The 7,996-nt window shown below is 49.1% G+C and overlaps 1 protein-coding gene across 1 annotated transcript in view; it reads left to right on the forward strand.

Annotated features, from left to right (window-relative positions):
* Window positions 1–2,473: 2,473 nt before the first annotated feature.
* The window catches only part of HAS3 (hyaluronan synthase 3), a 30,467-nt gene continuing 24,944 nt past the window's right edge, over window positions 2,474–7,996 (forward strand). Inside the window, exon 1 of the mRNA XM_023210279.2 lies at window positions 2,474–3,980. The gene's annotated coding sequence lies outside the window, so the exon portion shown is untranslated. The remainder of the gene's footprint in view (window positions 3,981–7,996) is intronic.

A 7,996-nucleotide genomic window follows, 5' to 3' on the forward strand; every position in this document is an offset into this window, starting at 1 on the left:
TATAATCCTCTTAAACATGACCAAATTATTAAAAGTTTCCAGATTTTCTATATTATATATGTGTGTGTGTGTGTGTGTGTGTGTGTGTGTGTGTGTGTGTGAATGACAGTCCTTGGGAAAGAATGTGAAAACTTTAGGATAATAAAAGCACAAAAACGGCCGGGCACAGTGTCTCACACCTGTAATCCCAACACTTTGGAAGGCCGAGGTGGGCAGATCACCTGAGGTCGGGAGTTCAAGACCACCCTGACCAACATGGAGAAACCCCGTCTCTACTAAAAATACAAAATTAGCCGGGCATGGTGGCGCATGCCTGTAATCCCAGCTACTCGGGAGGCTGAGGCAGGAGAATTGCTTGAACCTGGGAGGCGGAGATTGTGGTGAGCCGAGATTGTGCCACTGCACTCCAGCCTGGGCAACAAGGGAAACTCTGTCTCCCCCAAAAAATAAAAGCACAAAACTTAAACGAAATATACGGGAACAAAAGTGACACTTGCCTGCATGGACCCTGTGAGGTGTGTCTTGTCTCCCACCCCCACCCTGCTCTTCTCCCTCAGAGACCACCTTCCCACTTCCCACCGCCCCTTCTTTTTTTTTTTTTTTCTTTGAGACGGAGTCTCGCTCTGTCGCCCAGGCTGGAGTGCAGTGGCCGGATCTCAGCTCACTGCAAGCTCCGCCTCCCGGGTTTAGGCCATTCTCCTGCCTCAGCCTCCCGAGTAGCTGGGACTACAGGCGCCCGCCACCTCGCCCGGCTAGTTTTTTGTATTTTTTTAGTAGAGACGGGGTTTCACCGTGTTTGCCAGGATGGTCTCGATCTCCTGACCTCATGATCTGCCCGTCTCGGCCTCCCAAAGTGCTGGGATTACAGGCTTGAGCCACCGCGCCTGGCCCTCCCACCGCCCCTTCTACTGCTGCCTCCACCTGGCCCGCTGAGGCTCTGCTGGCCCCTCACCTGCAGCGTCCTCCACCACCCAGTGGCCCTTCTCCTAGACTCTTCTGTGACACTCACTCAGCGTTCTGCTTGGCTCCGTGCCTCCTCCTCTCCTTTTTCCACTCCTAGGCTCTTCCTCCAGTTCCCAGGCCCGCCATCCACCACCCCTTTGCTCTACATGGGATGGCTCAGCCTCAGGAGGCATGCAGAGACCCCACTTGTGGCTACAGCCAAACCCCAGGCTTCTGCCCAAGCTTCAGCTGCTTTTTCAGGTTAGACTTCCTGAACTTTCTGGAGAGTTTCCCCTCTCTGCTTTGTTTTTCTTCCTCCTTGGCACAAACTTGCCCTTCTCCAAGTTCAGTGTTATTTAATCAGAAATCTCTTATCTTTTGCTTTGCTCCTTATCATCTCTCCACACTCATAATTTCCCATATTTCCCAACCTCCTCCTCCACGTCCCTTGCTTCATTGTTGTTGTTGTTTTTTTTCTTTTTGTATTTTTAGTAGAGACAGGGTTTCACCATCTTGGCCAGGCTAGTCTAGAACTCCTGACCTCCTCATGATCCACCTGCCTTGGCCTCCCAGAGTGCTGGGATTACAGGCGTGAGCCACCATGCCTGGCTTTTTTTTTTTTTTTTTTTGAGACAGTTTTGCTCTGTTGTCCCAGCTGGAGTGCAATGGTGCGATCTTGGCTCACTGCAACATCCGCCTCCCGGGTTCAAGCAATTCTCCTGCCTCAGCCTCCCAAGTAGCTGGGATTACAGGTGTCTGCCACCACACCCAGCTATTTTTTTGTGTTTTTAGTAGAGACAGGGTTTCGCCATGTTAGCCAGGCTGGTCTCCAACTCCTGACCTCAGGTGATCTGCCCACCTCGGCCTCCCAAAGTGCTGGGATTACAGGCGTGAGCCACCGCACCCAGCCCTTGCTTCGTTTGTTCACCCTCTCCTGCACTTCTTTGCTTTCCTACGGCTCTGCCTGCCCATCCACATGTAAGAGCCAGTATGCCAGGGACTGGGATGTAGGAAAGCAAACTGCAAGCAATGACAACAATTTATTGAGCACCTATTACATACCAGATGCTGCACTGGGCCCTGAGAACACAACAGTGAACGAAACAGAACTCTTACCCTTGGGGGGAGCTTATGAGGCAGGGGAGGGAGACAGACAACAAATAAGATAAACAATGTCAAGTGGGGCCGGGCGTGGTGGCTCACACCTGTAATCCCAGCACTTTGGGAAGCTGAGGTGGGCGGATCACCTGAGGTCAGGAGTTCGAGACCAGCCTGGCCAACATGGTGAAACCCTGTCTCTACTAAAAATACAAAAATTAGCCAGGCATGGTGGGGCGCGCCTGTCATCCCAGCTACTGGGATGTATGGTATGCGAATCTCTCATACCATAGAGATATCAGGCTGAGGTATGAGAATCTCTTGAACCCAGGAGGCAGAGGTTGCAGTGAGCTGAGATCGTGCCACTGCACTCCAGCCTGGGTGACAGAGCAAGACTCTGTCTTAAAAAAACAGAAGAAAAGGAAAAAAAAAAAAAATCAAGTGGTGAGAGATGCTATGGAGAAAATAAAGTCAGGAGGGAGGAGGGTGGGAACAGTAAGCTGAGATTTGTTGTCCAGAGGTAGCCTTGCTGAGAAGTTGCTATTTGAATAATGATCAGGAGGTGAATTAGCACTGAAATAATGGGGAAAGATCTTTCCAAGTAATGGGAACAGCAAGTGCGAAGGCCCAGAGGTAAGAGCAGGTCTCAGGAGGGAGGGGTGCTGAAGTAAGAGGATCGCTTGAGTCCAGGAGTTTGAGGCAGCAGTGAGCTATGACTGCACCTCTGCACTCCAGCCTGGGCGACAGAGTGAGGCCTTGCCCCGAAATGGAAAAAATGAAAGAAATACATATAACCATACCCAGCCAGTTTTTCCCCTCCATAAAAAGGAAGCAGTGATCCCCAGCCCGCTTCATGCCATCTCCCAACTTGGCCTCAGGGGCTCTGTTGTTTCAGCTCCTCTTCTCTGGTAGCAGCAGTTTCTCCTCAGTGGCCCAAAAAGAGGAGAGCAAGCGTGGGCCCATCCACCTGTTGTGTCCCTTTGTCTGCGAGGGTGACCGAATGAAGCACTGCCTGCCACTTAACTGTGCCTCTTGCCCAACTGTTTGCCGCATTGGAGGGCTGGCTACAACATGTGAAAGTGGATCAATTGATAAGCCGAGAGATGAGTCATCTGACCTGTGAAAACCAGATAAGCTTCTGCAGTCTGCACAAAAATCTAAAATCTCGGCCAGAATTTCTGTGGCAAAGGGAGAGAGTCAGAAAACGGAACTGTGAGAGGTGCCACATTTCCCTGACCATGAGGGGTCTTCTTCCCCAATACGTCCCTTCCCCCAGCAGCAGCCTTGACCTCAGAGGGCCTGGCTGTGTCCTCAGCAAGCTCTGCAGCCACAGACATGCTGCAGTCACATGCAGCAGCCACACTGCAGTGCGCAGCACCTCTGCGTGCCATGCTCCACTCTGTTGGAACTGAATCACCGCTTGGGGGTTGGGAACCTGTGTTGCTCCTTACAATACCCGGTGCTGCCTCTTTCCTGCAGGCAGAGCTCAGGGCTGTGCTCAGCGCCCTCTGCACAAGCTAGCAAGGTGAGAGGGGAATGCAGACCCCACCTTCGACCCTGGAAAGCTGAAACTTATCATTCGAGGGGTCATCACCTGTTGTCCTCCCCAGTTCTTCATAGGGAGTCAGTAGCCCCACGCTGCCAGGCCTTAGTTTTTGTGCCCCTCCCCCAGAATGCCCTCTGCGGTTCTTTGTAACACAGTGTTGCAGGATCAGTGTCTGCATTTCCTTTAGTTTGGAAAGTCATTTTCCATCCATAAGCTTGTCTGATTCTCACAACAATCTTGAAGAACAGGGAGGCAGGCTCTTGGCATCCTCCCTTGGTGGGATTTGGCTCCAAGTCTGCTGGGTCGCAGCCAGGAGCCTGTTTACTACATCGGAAGACCCTCCATGAAATGTTTTGAACATCTGTTGAATACAATGGAGCTTCTCCCGCTCAAAGTGAGTACAGAAGTAAAAGCCTTTCAAGCAGAGTAGAGTTTGAGATGCTAACTCAGGTACTCACATATACACATGAACCCCAACACGTGGGTCCCACCAAGAAGGCGTTTGCGCTCTGCTGACACATGGGCTGCCTACCACCTCCCCTGTGCTGGCCCTTTGCCCTCAAGTCTGAGGGGCGGTACAGCCCACAGGTACAATGTGCGTATTTGTGTACATTTTCAGATGATATGTGATGTGAATTAGAACAAGTTTAATGTATATGTAGTTTGGCACTTTTTTTTTTTTTTGGAAACAGTCTCTCTTTGCCGCCCAGGCTGGAGTGCAGTGGCACAGTCACAGCTCACTGAAATCTCTACTTCCCAGGCTTAGGTGATCCTCCCACCTCAGCCTCCCGAGTAGCTGGAAGTACAGACATGCAGCACCACACCCAGCTAATTTTTTTTTTTTTTTTAGATGGAGTCTTGCTCTGTTGTCCAGGCTGGAGTGCAGTGGTGCAATCTTGGTTCATTGCAACCTCTGCCTCCCGGGTTCAAGCAATTATCCTGCCTCAGCCTCCCGAGTAGCTGGGACTACAGGGGCATGCTACTATGCCCAGCTAATTTTTGTTTTTTTAAAAAAGTAGAAACAGGGTTTGCCATGTTGCCCAGGCTGGTCTCGAACTCCTGGGCTCAAAAGATCCACCTGCCTCGGCCTCCCAAAGTGCTGGGATTACAGGCATGAACCACTGCGCCCAGCACAATACATGTTAATTCCCTTGACCCTCACACTCTGAGATAGGTCTTACTATGACTACGGATGGGAAAACTGAGGCACACAAGAGGCAAATTACTTGCCCAGATTACATGACCAGTAAGGAGAAGCTAAACCAGTATTTGGACCCAGGTAGTCTGGCTCCAAAGGCTGTGCTTTTTACCACTGTGCTTTGCTGCTACCCAATAGATACTGTATTTCCAAAGAAAGAAAAATTCCCACAATCTCACCTCAACTCCTACCCAAGATTACCACTGATAAACTGGTGCAAAATCCCTCTAGATCTTTATTTATTACCATATTTTATTACCCCAAATAGTGTCCCACATCATTTTTTCTGAGTCATACACCTTGGAGACACTCACATCAGTACTCACAGATCTCTTCCTTTGTGATGATGGCATGGCTTCCATTGTTTGGGTAAACTGCAGCTCATGCATTTGTTTATTGATGGTTCCATTGACTTGTTTCTAACTTCCAATGGTTTTTCAATGGTTCTCAAACATAACTTTGCATACTGAAATGTTACTATGCAATAGGTCTTAAGAGGTTGTAGTGCCAGATCAAAAGAGTGTAACCATTTCAAATGTTAGTACCAAATGTCCCCCCAAAAGTTTGTACACGTCTACATTCCCCCACCCTCGGCTGACTTTGCTTTAACACCCGTGAAATGCAAAAGCTCAGTCTCAAAGCAGTGTTGATACCATTCTCTAAATAATTCAGGACTAGAAAATCTTCAGGCCTGGAGTTTTCTGTGTACCAAAACCACCATCAGGGACACGCTAATATGCTTTGCAAGTTACACCCACCAGCAGCCATGTCCCGGGTGCAAATACTAATTAGTGGCTTATAATTACTAGTTAGTGGCTTATAAGTACACATCCGGGAGAGAAATCCTGAGCCCCTGCAGGTCTATTTAAAAGAGGTTTCTCATCTCTGAGACTCTGCCCTTAGTGTATAGGGTATGCCTTCTCATGGGGTTTGGAATGTCCCTAGAATAATGACTGTATTTCCCAAATCAGATTCAGGACATAAGGTCTGATGGCCCCTTAAAGTACTGGGTTCATCTGGAAAGTCTAGGTTGAATGGTTGTACCTCTGCATCACTGTATGTCAAGATCACGATTATACTTAACACTCTACAGAGCTTATTATGCTCTTCTGTGCATGTGACACATATGAATCCCTTTAACCCTCACATTGGGCCTGTGAGATAGGTCTTACTGTGACCCTGTTCTACAGATAGGAAAACTGAGGCACACACGAGGCTAACTGCCTCAGATTACATAGCCAGTTAGAAGCAGCCAAACCAGTACTGGACCCAAGCAGTCTGGCTCCAAAGGCTGTGCTTTTTTTTTTTTTTTTTTTTTTTTTTTTTGAGACGGAGTCTCGCTCTGTCACCCAGGCTGGAGTGCAGTGGCCGGATCTCAGCTCACTGCAAGCTCCGCCTCCCGGGTTCACGCCATTCTCCTGCCTCAGCCTCCCGAGTAGCTGGGACTACAGGCGCCCGCCAACACGCCCGGCTAATTTTTTGTATTTTTAGTAAAGACGGGGTTTCACCGTGTTAGCCAGGATGGTCTCGATCTCCTGACTTTGTGATCCGCCCGTCTCGGCCTCCCAAAGTGCTGGGATTACAGGCTTGAGCCACCGCACCCGGCCCAAGGCTGTGCTTTTTCCCACCGTGCTTGCTGCTACCTGATACATAGATACTATATTTCCAAATTGTTAAAATCTGTTCTTAGTGGAAGTGTGGATAAAGAAAGTGGTTCCCACGCGGTGGTCATGCCTGTAATCCCAGCACTTTGGGAGGCCAAGGCAGGTGGATCTCTTGAGATCTGGAGTTCAAGACCAGCCTGGCCAACATGGTGAACCCCATCTCTACTAAAAATGTAAAAATTAGCCAGGTGTGGTCGTGTGCACCTGTAGTCCCACCTACTCGGGAGGCTGAGGCAGGAGAATCACTTGAACCCAGGAGGTGCAGGTTGCAGTGAGCCGAGATTGTGCCACCGCTCTCCAGCCTGGGTGACACAGCAAGACTATGTCTCAAAAAAAAAAAAAAAGAGTGATTCCCTGCTTGTTTAAATGAAACACCTACGTCAAGTTAAGCTTTAGCCCAAATAGCCTTAAAAGAGTGTCCTAGTACATTAAAACCCAAACTCAAGCCAGACACGGTAGTTTGTAATCCTAGCTACTCGGGAGGCCTTGGCAGAGGGATCATTTGAGCCCAGGAGTTTGAGGCCAGCCTGGGCAACATAGCAAACCCATCTCTGGGAAAACAACCACAGAAACAACCTCAAACACCAAAATTTGTTCTACCTCTTGTGTTTGACCTTGTAGTTTGCCCAGAAGCTGGAAGGAGGTGTATGAAAGCTCCACAGCCCACCTGTTCCTGCACTTTGGCAGCTTTGGTAAATCGCTTATGGAAAAGCTTCTTTTGTAGGATGGCCAAGATAGTAAACATCCAAGACTGCCTTCCTGGGAGCAGAGGAAGCAGAAAGCCATGTGGCAAATGTGCAACATAGAAAATGTAGCAAGTCTTCCCATGAACTCCAGCAATGTCTTTTTTGAAGGTTGTTGCTTTCCTATTCATTTCCTATAAGCAGGGCTTCAATTTTCAGATATCATTCTCAGAATAACATTGTATCATTTTTGTTTGTTTGTTTTTTGTTTTGTTTTTTTGAGACAGGGTCTCACTCTGTCATTCAGGCTGGAGTGCAGTGGCACAATCTCGGCTCACCTGCAACCTCTACCTCCCGAGTTCAAGGGATTCTCCTGCCTCAGCCTCCTGAGTAGCTGGGGCTACAGGCGCACACCACCACACATGGCTACTTTTTTTATTTTTTAGTAGAGATGGGGTTTCACCATGTTGGCCAGTCTGGTCTTGAACTTCCAACCTCAAGAGATCAGTCCACCTTGACCTCCCAAAGTACTGGGAAATACAGGCATGAGCCACTGAGCCCAGCCTACAGTGTATCTTTTTTTTTTTTTTTGAGACGGAGTTCCACTCTTGTTGCCCAGGCTGGAGTGCAATGGCGTAATCTCGGCTCACCGCAACCTCCACCTCCCGGCTTCAAGCAATTCTCCTGCCTCTGCATCCTGAGTAGCTGGGATTACAGGCATGCACCACCACACCCAGTTAATTTTGTATTTTTGGTAGAGACAGTGTTTCTCCATGTTGACCAGGCTGGTCTCAAACTCCCGACCTCAGGTGATCCACCCACTTTGGCCTCCCAAAGTGCTAGGATTACAGGCGTGAGCCACTGC

Source organism: Piliocolobus tephrosceles, chromosome 17 (assembly GCF_002776525.5).
Source record: "Piliocolobus tephrosceles isolate RC106 chromosome 17, ASM277652v3, whole genome shotgun sequence".
Lineage (NCBI taxonomy): Eukaryota > Metazoa > Chordata > Mammalia > Primates > Cercopithecidae > Piliocolobus > Piliocolobus tephrosceles.